Genomic DNA, 23,159 nt, shown 5'->3' on the forward strand with positions numbered 1-23,159 from the left:
GCAGTCAGAAAGCCTGGACACTCCTTAAACGTCTCAACGATGACCCGACTTTCTCTCCAGGACATGCTCCCGTCACAGCCGACCAAATAGCCCACCAGCTTCTCAAGAATGGGAAACCCGACACCAAAATCAGGAAGTCGGAGACCAAAGTAGACAGGATTGAACACCAAGAAAATTCAACTCTGGCCACCCCTCTCACAATGGCAGATCTGGACAAAGCCAAAGCGAAATGCAAGCTAAGGAAGGCCCCGGACCTGGACGGGATTTTTGTTGAACAGATTAAACACTTTGGTCCCAACGTTAAACAGTGGGTACTGAAACTGTTTAACAATTGCATGGAAACAGGTCAGATTCCCACAATCTGGAGGAAGGCTAAAGTTATTGCCATTTTAAAACCAGGCAAAAATGCTGATGACACCAGAAATTTCCGACCCGTATCACTTCTCTGCCATATCTTTAAAATCTTTGAAAGAATACTCCAGGATCGCCTCTCCAGTGCCATAGAACCCTACCTAATCCCCCAACAAGCAGGTTTCCGCCCAGGGAAAAGCACTACATCTCAAGTAATTAACCTCACGCAGCAGATTGAAGACGGCTATGAGAACCGGAAAATAACCGGTGTCGCCTTTATAGACTTCACAGCCGCATATGACACCGTCAACTTAGGCCTGCTAATGAAGAAGCTGTATGCCATTACCAGGGACTTTAAATTCACATCCACAGTTAGAAGTCTGTTAGAGAACCGTAGGTTCTCTGTGGAATTCCAAGGGGTGCATAGCAGGTGGCGGGCCCAGAAAAATGGTCTCCCTCAGGGCAGCGTACTGCCACCCTTACTTTTTAACATATACACCAACGATCAACCACTGCCAGCTGGCTATGGCCGTACAGCGTGACTCCTTTGAGGATGTTGAGACAAAGCTCACGGATGCGCTAGACATGCTCTGTCAGTAAAACGCCGACAATCAACTCAAGCCGAACCCTAGCAAAACACAAGTTTGCGCCTTCCATCTCCGTAACAGGCAGGCATCCCGTAAGCTGCGTGTCTTCTGGAAGGACACACTCCTCGAACAGTGCGTTAACCCCAAATATCAAGGAGTAACCCTAGACAGGGCTCTGACGTATAAACAGCACTGTATTAACACCAAAATGAAGGTGAGCGGCAGAAATAATACTCTTCGGAAAATAACGAACTCCTCTTGGGGCGCAAAACAAGAGGTAGTGAGGACCACAGCACTAGCAGTTTGCATCGCAGCAGGCGAATATGCAAGCAGTGTCTGGTACAACTCTACCCACGCTAAACAGGTCGACATTGCTCTGAACGAGACCTGCAGGCTCGTCACTGGATGTCTGAAACCGACACCAACAGACAAGCTCTACCATCTTGCTGGGATTGCACCTCCTGCAGTGCGAAGAGAAGCGGCAGCCTATAGTGAAAGAGCGTGGGCTGAGATGGCAGAGAGCCACCCCCTCCACAAAACTCAGCCAGCCACCAAACGCTTGAAATCTAGACGCAGTTTTCTCAGAGCAACCGAAGATTTTAGCGACCAACCTGGATCTAGAGTGGAGAGATGGAAGCGGTCGGCAGAAGGGCACTGGATGGAACCAAAGGAAGAATTGGCACCAGGTTACGATGAGGACTGGGTGGTCTGGAGATCACTAAACAGGCTACGCAGCAACACTGCACGGTCAAGAGATAACCTTCTGAAGTGGGGATATTCTACTACATCTAATCTCTGCGACTGTGGAGAGGTGCAGACGACCCAGCACATGTATAACTGCCCTGAATGTCCTTCACACTGCACTTTAGAGGATCTGATGTTGGCAACCCCAAATGCTGTCGACGTAGCCCGCTTATGGGCCAAATGCCTATAACATTTTGTTTCTGTGCACACATACACTCCTGGAAATTGAAATAAGAACACCGTGAATTCATTGTCCCAGGAAGGGGAAACTTTATTGACACATTCCTGGGGTCAGATACATCACATGATCACGCTGACAGAACCACAGGCACATAGACACAGGTAACAGAGCATGCACAATGTCGGCACTAGTACAGTGTATATCCACCTTTCGCAGCAATGCAGGCTGCTATTCTCCCATGGAGACGATCGTAGAGATGCTGGATGTAGTCCTGTGGAACGGCTTGCCATGCCATTTCCACCTGGCGCCTCAGTTGGACCAGCGTTCGTGCTGGACGTGCAGACCGCGTGAGACGACGCTTCATCCAGTCCCAAACATGCTCAATGGGGGACAGATCCGGAGACCTTGCTGGCCAGGGTAGTTGACTTACACCTTCTAGAGCACGTTGGGTGGCACGGGATACATGCGGACGTGCATTGTCCTGTTGGAACAGCAAGTTCCCTTGCCGGTCTAGGAATGGTAGAACGATGGGTTCGATGACGGTTTGGATGTACCGTGCACTATTCAGTGTCCCCTCGACGATCACCAGTGGTGTACGGCCAGTGTAGGAGATCGCTCCCCACACCATGATGCCGGGTGATGGCCCTGTGTGCCTCGGTCGTATGCAGTCCTGATTGTGGCGCTCACCTGCACGGCGCCAAACACGCATACGACCATCATTGGCACCAAGGCAGAAGCGACTCTCATCGCTGAAGACGACACGTCTCCATTCGTCCCTCCATTCACGCCTGTCGCGACACCACTGGAGGCGGGCTGCACGATGTTGGGGCGTGAGCGGAAGACGGCCTAACGGTGTGCGGGACCGTAGCCCAGCTTCATGGAGACGGTTGCGAATGGTCCTCGCCGATACCCCAGGAGTAACAGTGTCCCTAATTTGCTGGGAAGTGGCGGTGCGGTTCCCTACGGCACTGCGTAGGATCCTACGGTCTTGGCGTGCATCCGTGCGTCGCTGCGGTCCGGTCCCAGGTCGACGGGCACGTGCACCTTCCGCCGACCACTGGCGACAACATCGATGTACTGTGGAGACCTCACGCCCCACGTGTTGAGCAATTCGGCGGTACGTCCACCCGGCCTCCCGCATGCCCACTATACGCCCTCGCTCAAAGTCCGTCAACTGCACATACGGTTCACGTCCACGCTGTCGCGGCATGCTACCAGTGTTAAAGACTGCGATGGAGCTCCGTATGCCACGGCAAACTGGCTGACACTGACGGCGGCGGTGCACAAATGGTGCGCAGCTAGCGCCATTCGACGGCCAACACCGCGGTTCCTGGTGTGTCCGCTGTGCCGTGCGTGTGATCATTGCTTGTACAGCCCTGTCGCAGTGTCCGGAGCAAGTATGGTGGGTCTGACACACCGGTGTCAATGCGTTCTTTTTTCCATTTCCAGGAGTGTATTTGTATATATATTTATATATTTTTTCATATGCCTGTAATTAATTTTTTTTCTGTGTGCTATTCATTTTTTTATATTCCTGTATCCATGGTGCTTCTGACACGAATTAAAAAAATACTGTTTGTAATGGGCTGCTGCATTTAGATTTTGACTGTTTCTAACTTTTTGATATAATTGCCACTTTGTTCTACAAGATATTCTTATCCCTCTAGTCAGCCACCCAGGCTGCCTGTTTGTGCTAGTGCTCTGTTTTAAACGTTATAACGGAAAGCAACTTTCAAAGAGCATGAGAAAAGCCTTGAGAAAAGCATTATATTTAGCATCTACTGTATCAGCGCTTTAAACATCTTGCCACTCTTGTTCCTTTACAAGGTTTACAAAGGTCTCTACAGCAACTGGATCAGCTTTCCTGAACAGCTGATGACTATATTTAACGCGTGTTGCAGCACAAAAATCTTTTAAAGTTAAAATTTGTGCATCATGATCTCAAAGGCCATTCACCTTTTTGCTAACAGAATGCCCTTCTAGTAATGAGGAATAAACAAAAATGTTGTCTATGGTTGTTCTACTGTTCCCTTGCACTCTCGTTGGAAAGAATACGGTTTTCATAAGATTATATGAATTAAAGAGGTCTACCAGCATCCTCTTCCTTGCACAATCACTTATACAATTAATATTGAAGTCACCACATATAACTAACTTTTTGCATTTCCTATAAAGTGAACCAAGGACCTCCTCTAGCTTTAACAAAAATGTTGTAAAATCGGAGTCTGGGGATCTATAAATAACAACAGTTAGAAGTTTAGCTCCGTTAAATTTAACCACACCTGCACAACATTCAAACACCTTTTCAGTGCAGTACTTTGAAACATCAGTTGACTCAAATGGGATGCCGTTTTTCACATACATGGCTACTCCCCCACACCGCAAAGAGCTCCTCGAAAAGCTGCCAGCCAACCTGTGTCCTGGTAAAGGAAGCCTCTGAATTATCTCCTTAGTTAAGAAGTGTTCAGATATACCAATAATTTCAGAGTCAACATCTACACTCCTGGAAATTGAAATAAGAACACCGTGAATTCATTGTCCCAGGAAGGGGAAACTTTATTGACACATTCCTGGGGTCAGATACATCACATGATCACACTGACAGAACCACAGGCACATAGACACAGGCAACAGAGCATGCACAATGTCGGCACTAGTACAGTGTATATCCACCTTTCGCAGCAATGCGGGCTGCTATTCTCCCATGGAGACGATCGTAGAGATGCTGGATGTAGTCCTGTGGAACGGCTTGCCATGCCATTTCCACCTGGCGCCTCAGTTGGACCAGCGTTCGTGCTGGACGTGCAGACCGCGTGAGACGACGCTTCATCCAGTCCCAAACATGCTCAATGGGGGACAGATCCGGAGATCTTGCTGGCCAGGGTAGTTGACTTACACCTTCTAGAGCACGTTGGGTGGCACGGGATACATGCGGACGTGCATTGTCCTGTTGGAACAGCAAGTTCCCTTGCCGGTCTAGGAATGGTAGAACGATGGGTTCGATGACGGTTTGGATGTACCGTGCACTATTCAGTGTCCCCTCGACGATCACCAGTGGTGTACGGCCAGTGTAGGAGATCGCTCCCCACACCATGATGCCGGGTGTTGGCCCTGTGTGCCTTGGTCGTATGCAGTCCTGATTGTGGCGCTCACCTGCACGGCGCCAAACACGCATACGACCATCATTGGCACCAAGGCAGAAGCGACTCTCATCGCTGAAGACGACACGTCTCCATTCGTCCCTCCATTCACGCCTGTCGCGACACCACTGGAGGCGGGCTGCACGATGTTGGGGCGTGAGCGGAAGACGGCCTAACGGTGTGCGGGACTGTAGCCCAACTTCATGGAGACGGTTGCGAATGGTCCTCGCCGATACCCCAGGAGCAACAGTGTCCCTAATTTGCTGGGAAGTGGCGGTGCGGTCCCCTACGGCAGTGCGTAGGATCCTACGGTCTTGGCGTGCATCCGTGCGTCGCTGCGGTCCGGTCCCAGGTCGACGGGCACGTGCACCTTCCGCCGACCACTGGCGACAACATCGATGTACTGTGGAGACCTCACGCCCCACGTGTTGAGCAATTCAGCGGTACGTCCACCCGGCCTCCCGCATGCCCACTATACGCCCTCGCTCAAAGTCCGTCAACTGCACATACGGTTCACGTCCACGCTGTCACGGCATGCTACCAGTGTTAAAGACTGCGATGGAGCTCCGTATGCCACGGCAAACTGGTTGACACTGACGGCGGCGGTGCACAAATGCTGCGCAGCTAGCGCCATTCGACGGCCAACACCGCGGTTCCTGGTGTGTCCGCTGTGCCGTGCGTGTGATCATTGCTTGTACAGCCCTCTCGCAGTGTCCGGAGCAAGTATGGTGGGTCTGACACACCGGTGTCAATGTGTTCTTTTTTCCATTTCCAGGAGTGTATAAGCAGTTCACTAACTTTATCTCTAATACCTTGTATATTTTGATGAAACATACTAATTCCCTCATTACTCGGATATCTAAGCTTTGTCAAAAGTGATTCCCTTGTTTGAGAGACTTCCCTTAAGCAGGAATACCTATCAGCTGACTTCAATCTAAAAAAGGTGCAGCTCCAACACCCACTACTGCAGGAATTTTCCCATGAGTGATCCCACCAACCCCACCTATGCTGTCACCTATAAGTTTTGCCAACCTCCCCTTCCCATACCTGTTGAGGTGCAGGTCATGTCTAGTGAAACCCGTCCTGCTGATAGACTCCACCGACACCACTGAAATGTGACTCATGCTTTCTGTCATCAGCGCACCCCCAAGTCTCATGCTATTACGCCTGACGGCTGTATTAAGATGAGGCAGATCGTGACGCTGAAACAGTTCCACGAAATGCACATTCGTGTTGCCAGTCTGAGTGGCTATCTTTTCCACGTCACCATCTATGTTATACTCCACATCCCTACCAATACTATTACCAGCCCCACCCACAATCACTACGTGATCCTCTTTAGTAAAATCCCTACATAACCCCCCTATGTTAACAGTCACCTGAGCCAACCCTGGATTAGGCTTCACAATGCTGGTGACCTGGCACTCACTCCCCAGCACTTCCTGCAACTGCTGGCCTACACCTCTGCCATGAGAACTACCTATTAGCAGAACTTTCTTCTTCCTCTTCGACTTTGCAACTGTTCTAGGCACAGTAACTACTGAGGTCTGCTGCATACTTCCTACATCTACAGCTACTAGAGATTCCTCTCCACTAGACTCTGACAGTTGGTCATATCTATGAGAGCAGTTCAATAAGTAATGCAACACATTTTTTTTCTCGGCCAATTTTGGTTGAAAAAACCGGAAATTTCTTGTGGAATATTTTCAAACATTCCCGCTTCGTCTCGTATAGTTTCATTGACTTCCGACAGGTGGCAACGCTGTACGGAGCTGTTAAAATGGCGTCTGTAACGGATGTGCGTTGCAAACAATGGGCAGTGATCGAGTTTCTTTTGGCATCTCAGATATTCATAGGCGCTTGCAGAATGTCTACGGTGATCTGGCAGTGGACAAAAACACGGTGAGTCGTTGGGCAAAGCGTGTGTCATCATCGCCGCACGGTCACGCAAGACTGTCTGATCACAGCTGTGACTCCTGCAATGGCGGAGCGTGCGAACACACTCGTTCGAGATGATCGACGGATCACCATCAAACAACTCAGTGCTCAACTTGACATCTCTGTTGGTAGTGCTGTCACAATTGTTCACCAGTTGGGATATTCAAAGGTTTGTTCCCGCTGGGTCCCTCGTTGTCTAACCGAACAACATAAAGAGCAAAGGAGAACCATCTGTGCGGAATTGCTTGCTCGTCATGTGGCTGAGGGTGACAATTTCTTGTCAAAGATTGTTACAGGCGATGAAACATGGGTTCATCACTTCGAACCTGAAACAAAACGGCAATCAGTGGAGTGGCGCCACACCCACTCCCCTACCAAGAAAAAGTTTAAAACCATACCCTCAGCCGGTAAAGTCATGGTTACAGTCTTCCGGGACGCTGAAGGGGTTATTCTGTTCGATGTCCTTCCCCATGGTCAAACGATCAACTCTGAAGTATATTGTGCTACTCTTCAGAAATTGAAGAAACGACTTCAGCGTGTTCGTAGACACAAAAATCTGAACGAACTTCTCCTTCTTCATGACAACGCAAGACCTCACACAAGTCTTCGCACCCGAGAGGAGCTCACAAAACTTCAGTGGACTGTTCTTCCTCATGCACCCTACAGCCCCGATCTCGCACCGTCGGATTTCCATATGTTTGGTCCAATGAAGGACGCAATCCGTGGGAGGCACTACGCGGATGATGAAGAAGTTATTGATGCAGTACGACGTTGGCTCCGACATCGACCAGTGGAATGGTACCGTGTAGGCATACAGGCCCTCATTTCAAGGTGGCGTAAGGCCGTAGCATTGAATGGAGATTACGTTGAAAAATAGTGTTGTGTAGCTAAAAGATTTGGGAATAACCTGGTGTATTTCAATGCTGAATAAAACAACCCCTGTTTCAGAAAAAAAATGTGTTGTGAAAATCTTCTTCTCCTAGCAGATCTCTTGCCAACAGCCAGCTCCCATTCCCCAACCCCCTTCTCCCTCCTCATCCTATCTAGCTCCTCCTGTGCGTTTTTCAACTGCACCTGAAGGGCACAGATCTTACGCTCCTGATCCTCTATCAATTTACTCTTGCTACATAATCTGCAGTTCCAGGAGAGGATCTCACCAGAATGCCCACTGGCTTCCCCACTGCTTTCCCCCCAGTGAAAATACTTCGAACAAGTCTCACACCGCAATCCACTACTCACGAACCTACGGCAAAGCCCACACTTCTCACTCATGGTAAAATTTTCATGGTTCCGCACTTTAATCTGTAAAAACGGTACCCATGCGGTATCACCTTGTGGTCCGTCTCTTTGTTTGTCCAAATGTTAAAAAGCCATTTTTTTCGGAACGGGTAGATGTATCTAGTTCAAACATGTGTCTTACAACACGGTAAAAATTTAAGCTTCAAAGTCAACGCAGTCAAAAGATAAGGCCATTTATTTCACTATTTTGATACTCGCAAACTTACTCATCGAAACCTACAAGAGGCTTCCTGTTGACTTAGAATCATGAAATAGGCAAGCAGCAACGTCTCACAGCACATGAAAAGGAAAAAATCCCAAAATTGTTAATTTGTAGTTACATAACACGGATCTTGCCAGCATCGATATCGATAACAGGCAAAAATGGCGAAGATTTTCGATTCTCGGGATGGAAGAACTATCTGTATAAATAATTAAGTGTGTATGAAACTCTCAGTGTGCGAGTTCTACTGGCACTTACTTGGATTTTTTTTTAGTTATCCGTCTCTCAAACGTGATGTAATTTCTTATGTTATTCATTCTACTTCTGAATACAGTACTTAAATAAAAACAGTTGCTGATTGATCTTTTTACAGATACTGTTCTCTTGCATTGCGATTAAATAGTCAGTCACAGTCAGATGCAACATAAACTTCGCTATTAATCAGTTCCACTTAAATGATCAATTTCAATCGGAATTCAGCTCACGAAAATAAATAGTTTGTCATACACAATGACACAGTAGCCAATTCGGTTTGTGGCATATTTTTATTTGCTACATTCTTTTTCTTCCTCTTTCTTTCATTTACGTCATATGTTTCGTATGAGTAAATTTTTGTATACATTACACGTACACTTTCAGATATATGAGCGCTACGTCAAGAGGAATTAATTGCTGTCTAGTGAGGAATTCATTGCTGTGTAAAGTAAGAGGAAGAGGGAGATGAAACAGTGAAGGGCGAGTAATGGCGCTTGTTGGCCTGGTGGCTGCACGATAGACAAGAGGCACACTAACAATTAACTATCGATGTGGGAGGTGGTAGAAATAGAGCGCAGGCTGTCGGAGGACAAGTGCTGAGATTTGAAAGGAACTGATTCACAGAGTGCGTATGGCGCTCTACACATGTTCAGAGAAAGACTCTACGATTTGGGAGGTCCTTCATAGAATGGGGAAGGAAGAATATACAAGTAGCAGCATTGTGAGGACGTACCACGTCTAATTGCTGGTGGCAATAATCAGTAAATGATGGTTCGTTGCTTCAAATATAAACTGAGTGTGCGATCTTACATGAAAGAAATCAGCGTTTGTGTTCATTTAGCTTCATTCCTTCCACAAAATACCCTGCATATATTTGACGGAAGGGGCTGTACTGCAGCAGCTTATCATCTGATAGTATCATAAATAGTTACAACTACAAAATTTCTCTAAATTCAAGAAACAGAGCTACAGCGAAGATAGAGATTGCGGCACCAGGCACTATCCCAGTTTACTGTTAGGAGCAATGTCATTCCACACATCTTTGATTAGCGAAAAATGGTAACAGCAATCAGAGTTGTTAACAAAGGAAATTGTGAGAGGTACATCGGTTCAGAGCATGGGAAGCAGTTATATTTTAAGATGAGACGTCAGTGTAAAGAGTTTTTCCTTTTAATCGGCGAAATAAATTATTTATATAGAAGCATTCTCACAGACGAAATTAGACAAACGTTTGACCTGTATATTTCGCGCTTGCGTTGATAAAGTTGAAAGCTAAGAACAGTACAAGATTTACTAGGTGGTGAAAGTCAACGATAAATTTTCAGTAACGAACAATAAGTACATCGATGTGAGGGAATATCTTCAACGATATGTGGCTTTAATGACTTTACATGCAGAGCTCTTATGCGAATACTCGCTCAGCTTTAACAGTGCTTTGCCCCATCCCCGCTCCCTCTCCAGCCCCCCGTCATCCACCCTCCCCAACCCCCCTTCTGCTGTACAATGTGCTTATCGAAGAAGCGAAGAAGGACTGACGGGAATAGAGGGAAGGTTCACAGGAATAGGGTCAAAATTACGTGTCAAAGCATATGAATGTATGATGGTGTGAACAATCTAGTGATCAGAGAATATGGATAGACAATAAAGGAAGGAGAAGGGAATACAGCGATGAGAAGCGTAAATGATATTAGTGATGAGCTTAAAATCAAAGGAAGGACCCTGGAGCAGGAGAAGTAAAAGAATTTTGTTACCTTGGAAGCAAAATAACACGTGACGGACTAAACATGGAGGGGAGGATTAGAAACAGACTAGCACTAGCAAAGAGAACATTACTCACTAAAATAAATTTTTAGTGTCAACTGTAAGCCTTAAAACGAGGAAGAAATTTCTGATAATGTACATCTGACTGGGAGAATTGTTGGATGTCAGACGTATAGGAAAGCTGGGAAATAAGACAACTGAAGCACTTAAAATATGTTGTCAAAAAAGGAGGATGTAAGTAAAGTGCACCGAGAAGAAATAAGTTTGCCCGCAGGATCTGCGAGATCAGAGATATGTACAAAATATTGAGTAGAAGAAGGGATAGAATGATGGGACACATGGTAAAATAACAGGGAATAAGTTTCATGCTACTGGTGGGAGCCCTAAAGGGGAAATATTATAAGTGAAGACAGAGACTGGAAAATATCCAACAAGTAATTGAGGATGCAGCGTGTAAGAACTGCTCTGACATGATGAGTTTCGCACAGGAGAGCAACTAATCACAGTCCGCCTGAAACGAATCAGAAGAGTGAGGGAAAAAGTTCTAATTATATGTTTATAGCTATTAATTTACATCTGCAAAAGCTATAGAAACATTAAAATAAATAAACCAAACTTTTCACCTCTCAAGACATAACTATCTGTGCAAGAAGATGGAATATTTTCGAACAATTATTTATTTTAGACTGGACCGTTTTGGAGAAGAGGAGGGGGTTAAGGAATAAGGCCGGTGAGCTTTGAGCATTATATTTTATGCATTAGACTATCAGATCTAACGTAAAAATTGGTAAATCTTGAGTGCACAAAGAGATAAATGGAAAGTTGTGTGTGGAGCACAACTCCGCGCGGGTACGAAATGTGGACAGTGAGGGATGTAAGATCGAAACACTTAGAACCCTTTGATGATGTTATACGGTCTGTTGATGATCAGTTGGACTTATCATACAAGGAATAAGAAAGTTCTATAACGAGTTTACGAGAAAAAATAGCTAATAAAGAATGTAATGAATCTAAGACATGGAATGGCTGAAAACTGACTTGTGCGGATACTGAAGGTAAATAGTCGCAGGTGCTGGTCTATGTATAAGGAGTAGTCAAATAAAAACGAGAAAAATCGAGAAAAGGTACGTAAGCTATTCATTATTTTAAAAGTGATAGCCACACCTGCTAATAAATTTATTCCACTGTTAGACAAGTCGGTTTCCCATGACGGCACTGACCGTCTTGCTCACAGTGGGATAAATACTTTAACATCTACTAATAACACTTTATAATGAATAGTTTACTTCCTTTTTTCCATCTGTCTCGTTTCCATTTGACAGAAGCCCCAAGAAGCATCCTGTCTGATCACCTGCATCCATTCGTGTCTATTGTGCATTCTGACGTACTTGGGCAATTCCAGCAGAACAATGCGCCACCCCACACTTCCAGAATTGCAACAGAGTGGCTCCAGGAACACTCTTCTGAGTTTAAAAACTTCCATCGGCCACCGAACTCCCCAGACCTGAACATTATTCAGCATGTCTGGGATGCCTTGCAACGTGCTGCTCAGAAGAGATCTCCACCCCATCGTACTCTTACGGATTTATGGACAGCCCTGCAGAATTCATGGTGTCAGTTCCCTCCAGCAGTACTTCACACATTAGCCGACTCCATGCCACGTCGTGTTGCGGTAGTTCTGCGTACTAGAGGGGGCGCTACACGACATTAGACAGGTGTACTACTTTCTTTGGCTCTTAAATGTATATAGGAACACAAGGCAGGTCACAGATGTAGCAGTTACGCTGAAATGGAAAGGAATTCTGAAAAGCGAAAGATTCTGAGGACTGAATCAAGGCAACTTTAGAACTGATCGTTGAAACATCAGTTTCAGTTCACGGTTTTCATCGCTCGTGGTCCGTCGCTTTTCAGGTATTGATGATGAAATCGAAACACGGCAAGCTAAGAATGCAACGTAATCAGTCGAACATTCAAACAATAATTATGCATTGTTGACCGTTTTGCTCGTTTGCTTACCTGTACGTGACAGCTGTGTAGCAATGATATCTTGCTTGATATTTGTTGGTTTTTGAGAGATCAAGATGCGTTCTTTCGTTATCTTTTTAAACGTTAACTTCCTCCAGAGTTCAGATTTCGTCTTAACCGGAGTTGCGGAGACATAGTTATATTTAGGCTTCAGTACAAGAAATAATATGATGTGACCTCGAATGATCTGAATGAGAATCCAACACAGTTAGAATTCTGATCCTCCTGAATTTTCTTAGCCATCGCGCCAAAGTTCTGTGTAATAAAACGAGATAGTCTTTTTTTTTGGGTAATTGTAATTAAGGTACGGATAAGATACATAACGGGCAAGATAGGCATATAGAAACAAGACGGTAAAATTTTTTGAGCCGTGAAAGACAAGGAAAGACGCAACAGATCTCAAGATTATTCATTTCTATCTTTATTGACAGTCTGATACATGCGTGAGAATATCTAGACTCTGTCTCGAAATATTTAAAATACAAGAAGTTTTATTGTACATAAATTATATTTACAAAAAGTTAATTAATTTATAAAAATATTTGTATTCATTCATTTCCAAGTAACTCTTCCTGGATTACACGTCCACAGTACATGGAAAGGGTCATCAGCATCAAATTTAAACATACAATACAAAAGTTATATATGAGAGAATTACAGTTTGTAAACAAAGATAAAAATGAGTTATTTACACCGAGTCAATAGTACAAAAGATTTCGCCCATTACTTGAAAACAATGAATGTGGTTGCCAGGACTGTAGCATTACAGATAGGAGAAATTAATACTGCACTTACATACATACTGAAAGTTACACTATATCTACACAAATGTATATACAACATTTGAACTTATAACAAGTACCTCGTTCTACAATTGAAACATCAGCTTTAAATAACTAAATTTAAAATAATACTATGCATCTAGCTTCATTTTTGTATCGATAACAAAACCTTTGATGAAAGTAAACAAATTGTTGGATAACACGACAAATCTTCATATTATTTGTGAGATCACACATTGTTATTCGAGTAACAGAAACAAAGTTTTTCGGTATGCTTACGCAAAGATACTTATTAATATACGAATATGTGAATGGTTACAGACATTTTTAGTACTATGGCGATAGGTTTCTCAGATGGGAAACAGGTCTAAAAATTTATTGATTGGATGTGTGCTGGATTGTGCGGGATGGTCGAACCTGCCGAGGTCGAGTGGTGTAGGGCACAGGTCCTACACCATTGCCATGGGTGCCGTAGGAGCCCGGCGGGCGGATGAGATATGGGTCCTGCCCCACGTTATACCCGCCACCTTGTTGATGGGTGTACAGCGGGTTGGCGGCTGCCCCTGGATTGTATCCCTGGTAACCCGGGCGCTGCCTGCCCAGTGATGCGGCCTGGGTGCCTTGGTGGACCAGCAGAACAACTGCAGCCAGAAGCAGCATCTGCGGTGCCCTCATTGTTCTCTGAAAATCAAAGGAAGGGTGCTGCTTAGCCAAACAGCTGCGCGTATGTCTGCATGCGATTTTGGAAATGGTTATGGTAAATTTCGAAAATCATGATTCTGTGGACAGCACTCTTTGGTTCTGTGTTAGGCAAAAGAAGACAAGTGTAGAATGAAAACAGATGATAATCACCAACAGAGATAACGTGTCAAGTGAATTCTGGCCTGGTTCTGAATACATGGCGCTGGGTTGAGGCCTCACGACAGTCATTGTAAAACCTGCTGCAAAGATTTGTGATGCCACGAGTAAAGTGGGTCTCTCAAACAGAACGGAACGATTAAGAACAAATATTCTACGAACTTTAGAATTCTATGCGATTACTTTACTGTGTGGTTCACACTAGTAATTTATCTGCCTTGATAAACTCACTAATACTTAACAACAGACGTCTGTTTATTGTGAAGGGCATTCGTTAGGTCATGAGAAAAGGAACACGTGGATACCAATACGAAATTTCGGATATTAGGCGGCCCAGTACTATAAATATAGTTCACGTGTACCATCAAAATGCATTTAAACGTTCACTATCGAGTAAAGACCCGACGATATACAGGGTGGTCTATTGATAGTGACCAGGCCAAATATCTCACGAAATAAGCATCAAACCAAAAAAATAAATAAATAAATAAATAAAAAGCCGAAACTCGTCTAGCTTGAAGGGGAAAACCAGATGGCGCTATGGTTGGGTCGTTACATGGAGCTGCCATAGGTCAAACGGATATCAACTGCGTTTTTTTAAATAGGAACCCACATTTTTTATTACATATTCGTGTAGTACGTAAAGAAATATAAATGTTTTAGTTGGACAACTTTTTTCGCTTTGTGATAGACGGCGCTGTAATAGTCACAAACTAATAAGTACGTGGTATCACGCAACATTCCGACAGTGCGGACGGTATTTGCTTCGTGATATATTACCCGTGTTAAAATGGACCGTTTACCAATCGCGGAAAAGGTCTATATCGTGCTGATGTATGGCTATTGTGATCAAAATGCGCAACGGGCGTGTGCTATGTATGCTGCTCGATATCCTAGACGACATCATCCAATTGTCCGGACCGTTCGCCTGATAGTTACGTTATTTAAGGAAACAGGAAGTGTTCAGACACGTGTGAAACGTCAACCACGACCTGCAACAAATGATGATGCCCAAGTAGGTGTTTTAGTTGCTGTCGCGGCTAATCCGCACATCAGTAGCAGACAAATTGCGCGAGAATCGGGAATCTCAAAAACTTCAGTGTTGAGAACATCGATTGCACTCGTACCATATTTCTATGCACCAGGAATTGCATGGCGACGACTTTGAACGTCGTGTACAGTTCTGCCACTGGGCACAAGAGAAAGTACGAGACGATGACAGATTCTTTGCACTCGTTCTATTTAGCGACGAAGCGTCATTCACCAACAGCGGTAACGTATACCGGCATAATATGCACTATTGGGCAACGAAAAATCCACGATGGCTACGAGAAGTGGAACGTCAGCGAACTTGGCAGGTTAATGTATGGCGCGGCATTATGGGAGGAAGGATAATTGGGTCCCATTTTATCGATGGAAACCTAAATGGTGCAATGTGTGCTGATTTCCTACGTAATGTTCTATCAATGTTACTACAAGATGTGTCACTGCAAGACAGAATGGCGATATACTTCCGACATGATGGATGTCCGGCACACAGCTCGCGTGCGGTTGAAGCCGTGTTGAGTAGCATATTTCATGAGAGGTGGATTGGTCGTCGTAGTCGCACGTTCACCGGATCTGAGGTCCCCGGATTTCCTTCTGTGGCGAAAGTTGAAGGATATTTGCTATCGTGATCCACCGACAACGCCTGACAACATGCGTCAGCGCATTGTCAATTTATGTGCGAACATTACGGAAGGCGAACTACTCGCTGTTGAGGGGAATGTCGTTACACGTATTGCCAAATGCATTGAGGTTGATGGACATCATTTTGAGTATTAATTGCATTGATGTGGTATATACAGGTAATCACTCTGTAACAGCATGCGTTCTCAGAAATGATAAGTTCACAAAGGTACGTGTATCACACTGGAACAACTGAAATAAAATGTTCAAATGTACCTACGTCCTGTATTTTAATTTAAGAAACCTACCTTTTACCAACTGTTCGTCTAAAATTGTGAGCCATATGTTTGTGACTATTGCAGCGCCATCTGTCACAAAGCGAAAAAAGTGATCCAACAAAAACATTCATATTTCTTTACGTACTACACGAATATGTAATAAAAATGAGGTTCCTGTTTAAAAAAACGCAGTTGATATCCGTTTGACCTATGGCAGCGCCATCTAGCGGGCCAATCATAGCGCCATCTGGTTTCCCCCTTCAAGCTAGACAAGTTTCATTCTCTGTAGTTTTTTAGTTTGACGCTTATTTCGTGAGATACTTGGCCTGGTCACGATCAATGGACCACCCTGTATAACTTCGCCTCGCGGTTACCATATACCTCATTCTTTCCTGCGAAGTGTCTGCCCGCTTTTGTAGCTAGGTCGGTAATGTCTGGCTGTGCGATGACGTTCGACTCGGAAGAAAACTGGATCGAATCCCGATGGAGGTTGAAATTTTCACTACCAATATTTAGCAGGCGAGATGCGAAAAGATTGTGGCGTGGAGTTCCTGGATTAATTTCCAGACCTCTCCGCATATCTCATAAAGTGACGACATTTGGCGCTGTTGACGGTAATCTGTCCTTCGGCGCCCATCTTTGAGCTTTTGTATTGGAGTGGGCTTCGTGTGCACACCGTCTCTCATCACCACTAACGTCCATTACAAATATGACACTGCTCTATAAACGCTTCTATTAGACGATCCTACGCTCCACAAATACCCTTATGGTTCGATGCAATTCTCAATTTTAGTTTTTCCTCTGTAAGCCTCTTGACATCCGAATAATTACTGGAACATACAGCCATTTGAACCTGCTTACTGCATTCACCTTGGTGTCCCTCTATTTTTTCTACCCCCCCTCCCCCCTCCACAAAAAATGGTTCAAGTGGCTTTGAGCACCATGGGATTTAACATCTGAGGTCATCAGTCCCCTAGAACTTAGAACTACTTCAACCTAACTAGCCTAAGGACACCACACACATCCATGCCCGCGGCAGGATTCGAACCTGCGCCCAAGCGGTCGGGTGGTTCCTGACTGAAGCGCCAAGAACCGCTAGGTCATTCCGTCCGACCCCCCCTCTCCCCCCAGACACACTTTTTCCCAGTACTAAACTGACATTCCCTTGACGTCTCAAAATGCGAACTATCAGCCGACACCTTCTATTTGGTCACAAATTCCTTATTCATTTTTTCCCCAGTTCTGTATGTTCGGTACCACCTCGTTAGCTACATAGTGCATCCATCTGATGTTCAACATTTTTCTGTAGCACCACATTTCAGAAGCTGCTATTCTCCTCTTGTCTGAATTGTTTGTCGTCACGTTTCACTTCCATACAAGGCTACACTCAAGACAAATATTTTCAGAAAAGATTTCCTAACACTTATATCTGTATTCAGTTTTAATAAATTTCTCTTCTTTACAAACGCTTTTCTTCCCATTGTCGGTCTACATTTTATATCTTTTCTACTTTGGGCATCGTCAGTTATTTTACTGCCCAGAAAAACTCATCTACTATTTTTAGTGTCTCATTTCCCAACCTAATTCTAATTTGACTACATTCCATTACCCTTGTATATCTTTTGTTGATGTTCATCGGCAAACCTAAAAGTTTTTATTTCTTCGCCATTAACTTTATTTCCTTCTTCACATTTCTCCTTGTTCTGCTTCACAGCGTGCTCAATGTGAAGACTGAATAACACTGGGGATAGGCTACAACGTTTTCTCAGTCCTTTCTCAACCACTGCTTCTCTTTGACGCCCTTCGGCTCTAATTGCCCTCTGGTTTCTGTAAAACCTGTAAATAACCTTTCCCCATATTTATCCTTCCTGCTTCCAGAATTTCAGAGTGTAATCCAGGTAAGACTGTCAAATGCTTTCTCTAAGTTTACAAATGCTGTAAGCGTAGCTTTGGCTCTCCCTAACCTGTCTTCTAAGAAAACGTTTAGGGTTAGTATTGCCTCGTATGTTTCTACATTTTTCCAGAATCCAAACCGATCTTCCCCCAGGTAGACTTATACCAGTTTTTTCCATTCTTCCGTAAATAATTAGTGTCAGTACTTCGCAATCGTGACTTGTTGTACTAATAGTTCGGTAGTATTCACACATGTCAGCATATACGTTGTTTGGAATGTGAATTATTCCATTCTCTGAGAGTATTTCGCCTCTCTCATACATCTTGCACACCAGATGGAATATTTTTATCATGGGTGGCTCTCACAAAGATATAAGTAGTTCTGACGGAATGTCATCTACTCCAGGGGCCTTGTTCCGACTAGGTCTTTCAGTACTGCGTCAAATTCCCGTAGTACATCTCCCTGCACGTCTTCATGTACGTGCTCTTCCCTTTCTAGAATATTACCTTCAAGTTCATTTCCCTTGTATAGCCCTCCTTCCACACTTGAGCTTTTCCTTCTTTGCTTAGTACTGATTTTCGTTTCATTTCATAGTACTGCTTCTGTTTTCTCCAACGATCTCTTAAATTTTTCTAGAGGTGGTATCTATCTTTTGCCTAGTCGTATATTCTTCTATAGCCTTCCATTTGTTTTTTTTTAGCCGTTCTTGGCATTCCTGCTTGGCCATTTTGCTCTTTCTGCCAACCTAGTTTTTTAGGTATCTCTGTTGCCTTTTGGTCACTTCATTTGTTGCGTTTTTGTATGCTCTCACTTCACCAGTTAAATTCAATATCACCTGTGACATCCGAGATTTTCAACTACGCTTGCTTCTTACCTATTTGATCCTCTGCTGCCTTCAGTATTTCATCTCTCAAAGCTACCCATTCGTCTTCTACTGTATTCGTTTCGCCTGTTCCATTCAATCGTTATCTAAAGCTTCCTCTGACACTCTCAACAAGCTCTGGTTCATTCAAGTTATCCAGGTCCCATCTCTTTAATTTCCTACCTTTTTGCAATTTCTTCCGTTTTAATCTACACTACGTAATCAATTAAATAACTGTCTGCCCCTGGAAATATTTTGATGTTTTAAATCTGTTTCCGAAATCATTATATAATCAACCTGAAATCTTCCGTGTCTCCAGGTCTATTCCACGTATACAACATTCATTCTTGATCTTAAACCAATTTTCAGCGATGATTAAATCACGCTCTGTGCAATTCTACAAAGCGGCTTCGTATTTCATTTCTTTCCCCTATTCCATATCCTCCTATTATTTTTCCTTCCCTTCCTTTTGCTTCTGTCGAATTCCAGTTCACCAATTCTCCTCTCCCTTTACGATGTGACTAATTTCTTATATCTCATCATATATTATATCTCTGCATCTACGAGGCTAGTTTACTTGTAAACGTGTACTACTGTGGTGAGTGTTGGCTTTGTGTCTTCCTTGGCTTTAATAATGGGTTCAGTATGCTGTGCATATTACCATACTAACGCTCCTATTTCCTTATTCTTTTTCGACCTACTCATTACATCTTTTTGATTTTGTAATCACAACCCTATTCTCATCTGAACAGAAGTCTTGGTTTTCCTGCCACTATACTTCACTTATTCCCACTACATCTGACTTCGACGTATCCATTTCTCTTTTCAGATTTTCTTACCTAGCTGGGTGTTGTGTGATGTCCTTAGGTTAGTTAGGTTTAAGTAGTTCTAAGTTCTAGGGGACTGATGACCTAAGATGTTAAGTCCCATAGTGCTCAGAGCCATTTGAACCATTTTTGATTTTCTTACCTAACTGCCCGGTTAAGGCATTAACATTCCAAACTCCGACCTGTAGAACGTTTGTTTTGTTTTTCCTGATGGTTGCATCCTCCCGAGTAGCCCCCGGCCGGAGATTCGTATGAGACACTACATTGCCCCGGAATATTTTACTCAAGAGGGTGCAGTTATTTGATAATACAGTAGAGCTACATGCCCTCGGGAAAAATAACGACTGTAGTCACTCCTGCTTTCAGCCGTTCGCAGTGCAAGCACAGTAAGGCTATCATGGCTGGTTTTACAAAGGTAGATCGGTCAATCCTCCAGACAGTTGCCCCCTGCAACTATTGAAAAGTTTGCTCTCCCTCTTCAGGAACCACTCGTTTGCCTGGCCTCCATTGTGGTAGAAACTACGGTACTTCTACCAACATCTCATCACAGTAATGTACAGTGTTCATAGGGAAGGAACTCTTATATATGTACAAGGAAAAGCACCAATGTGCACGGAGGTAGAGCACCCATTCTTCTATGCGGTTCCACCTACCACTTGGAGTTTCCCAGGCGACAATGCCATAAAACATTTGATTTTAATTACCTTCTCAATTAACTATCTTGTCTTATTCATCTATTGAATTTTATATACTTTTAAAAACTAGAGTATTACTACAGTTTTTTCTTCGTGGCGTCTGGAATCTTAACTAACTAAATGTGAAATCCAACCAACTTAAACATCTGCTTAGTTCTCTTCATACTGCTCCTGTTTTCAAATGTTTCTGCTACAAAATTTCTGCTGTTCGTTCTGTCAAGTCCTATGATCGTTTCAAACTCTTGCCATTTCTTTAATAGCTGTCTGAACATTTTGTTTAAAAGTCTTTTTAACATGTGCCTTCCTGATACATTCTACATCTTCTGCTGACTCCTTCTGTCTATGTCTGTGCCCTCTTCATTTTCAGTTGCTTGTTTTAATCTGCCAAATATTCCTAAATAAGTACAACAGGAAAAGCATAAATAAGAAATTATCTCTATAATGTACATGATTTCCACTAACATTATATTCGACCACACCTAAGATACTTTGGACTGTAATCAAATAAAGTAATAAGCTGGCTTAGAAGTCAATTTCCGAGCATTGAGCCAACTTACAGAAAGGAGAAAGCAGTTGTTCATAAACTGATAAAACGTTTTTATTCAGCATCAACAAAAATCTACGCTAACAGTAGTTTACAAACAACCCATTAACGCAGAGTATGTTAGTATTTTGAAGGATATATTCACCAACGCATTAGCTCACATGAGACTACAACCGAATGGTGAGATATAGGGGGTTAAAACAAGGACGGCCATTCCATAGCACCAAACACTTCTCAGCAGTTTTTAAGGAATTGCTAGTTTCGGTCGTCACTGGCCATATTAGTATCATAGGGAGGAAGCAGTAGGTCATTCCCAAGCACTTTGAGAAAACTCCATTGTCAGTAGATCTACATAGTATCCAAATCCTGGAATTAAGTAGAAAGAAGACACAACTGTGTATCATCAGCCATTTAATGAAAGTGTTTAATTAATAGTGGCTCGTTGATTTCTGTTACTGGTTCCTGAGTTACGGCGAGAAATTTGTAAACACTGAAGAAAAGCCTGTATTAGGGAAGGAGAAAAGAATTTTAACACAGCACTTCCCAAATAAGAGGCCAGTTTGCTAAACATTGTGCTACTTTCTCGTGAGAAGATCACTATAGTTCACAGAAGAGCTAACAAAACTAATACCATTAATCAAAAAGCTCATGGTTGTTTTGGTTAACCTTTCCTTTGTTACACAAATCAAGCTTCACACGTAATAGTTTCAGGAACAATCCAACATAAAATTTTCTTATATCGTGAAGATTCCTAATCATCATAAAGTGAACTGTGTGACTTACTGGTATTTGCACAATAATCCAGTAAACGAAAATCTCAGTAATGTGTTTTAGGCGCTATCATGGCCGCCTTTTTTGACAAAAAGTTGTACCCAGTGTTTTTAGGCTGGTATAAGTTACGATCAGTAGTTCACCCACCCTCTCGATAGCCTTGCATGTTAAAGGGCCGTTTCCGGTAGTGGAGAACGAAGCTCGCCGGCTGATTAACGACGAGGGTCGGTGTGCCGACCAGCCTATACGTGGTTTTTAGGCGGGTTTCCACATCCAGTTAGCCGAATACTAGGCTGGTTCCGAAGTCCCACCTGAGTAAGAGATTCGGAAAGACTTAGGAAACGTTCGTACACTTTCACATGAACAACACTACTTGCAGATAGACGGGGGACATACATCTCGTCCCAGGAGGTGTGGCAAAAGGAAGGGCATGCGGCCGGCCACCCATTAATAAATGATGCCACATCGGTTAACAACAACGCCGACCCTGGGCAGATGCGGGACAAAAGGCAAAAGAAAAAGAAGAGGATCTCTAGACAATATTTGAGACCGTCAGCGCAAGAAGAGAGGCTAGAAAGTGACTTCCAATGGTCTGTGGCGTTGCTTAGACGTGTTGCTTACCGGAGTGTAGTGCGTAGCAAGTCGATGTGTGAGCAAAGTAGCGCAAATTCAGCTGTCAGCGACGACTGTCTTACGGAAGTCTGATACAGTGCACAAATTTTACTCACATTTATACCCATCTATGTGCCAGACACCTGCGACGCAGTAACGACGATGAAACAGGTTTAGCTGTTGTGACAACCGAACACAGAACTTACCGGATTTACGCAGCAGTTAAAACAAGTCGTGAGGACTCATGCAAATTCTCTAGAATTAGGTAGTAGTCATCCCCTTGCTGCGCAGATAAGCAAGGAATGTGTTTACTGTTCTTATTCCGAAAATATTCCATTCTTCTTTTGCGCAGACTGACCGTAAGGCATAACAGAGAGATGACTGTCGAGGTTGTTGTTTTATCTACTTAAGTCGTTATCTGTTGTCCTCTCTGGGTGATTCACGGTCACGATGTTTTCCAGCGCTCGCTTTGTCTCCGAGGAATTAGCAGTGAAGGTTATTGTTTCATAAAACGCTTGCGTTTTGACGTGCAAACAGAGGGTATTGACCAATTTCAATCCTTGGGTGAAATAACAAGAAATATCGAAACTCTCGAATATGTTGTTGGAGCAGCATTGCTGGAGATGCAATCCCATTTTTAAATAATAGTAAATATCCTTGTAAATGTCAGTCACTTTGCAGGGCTACACACATTGGCCTGGAGATTTCAATTTAATTGTACGACAGTCCTTCGAAGACATTTGGTTAAATTTCAGTTTGATATGTTGTCTAAGGAGCAAGTTCCGTACATAGGTTTCTTTCTTCTTTTTGGGAATGGGATTTGGGTTAAAATTATGCAGATGCAGACTTATTGCATAAAACCGTTTATTGACAACACAAGTATTT

General features: G+C 43.7%; 1 long non-coding RNA gene across 1 annotated transcript; it reads right to left on the reverse strand.

Annotated features, from left to right (window-relative positions):
• Window positions 1-12,882: 12,882 nt before the first annotated feature.
• Window positions 12,883-22,358, reverse strand: LOC124613873. The gene is made up of 2 exons (XR_006979644.1): window positions 22,284-22,358; window positions 12,883-13,946 (listed from the first exon to the last, which is right to left on the reverse strand). It is a non-coding gene; the product is annotated as an uncharacterized LOC124613873 (long non-coding RNA).
• Between the last annotated feature and the right edge of the window lie 801 nt (window positions 22,359-23,159).

This window comes from Schistocerca americana, chromosome 4 (genome assembly GCF_021461395.2).
Source record: "Schistocerca americana isolate TAMUIC-IGC-003095 chromosome 4, iqSchAmer2.1, whole genome shotgun sequence".
NCBI lineage: Eukaryota > Metazoa > Arthropoda > Insecta > Orthoptera > Acrididae > Schistocerca > Schistocerca americana.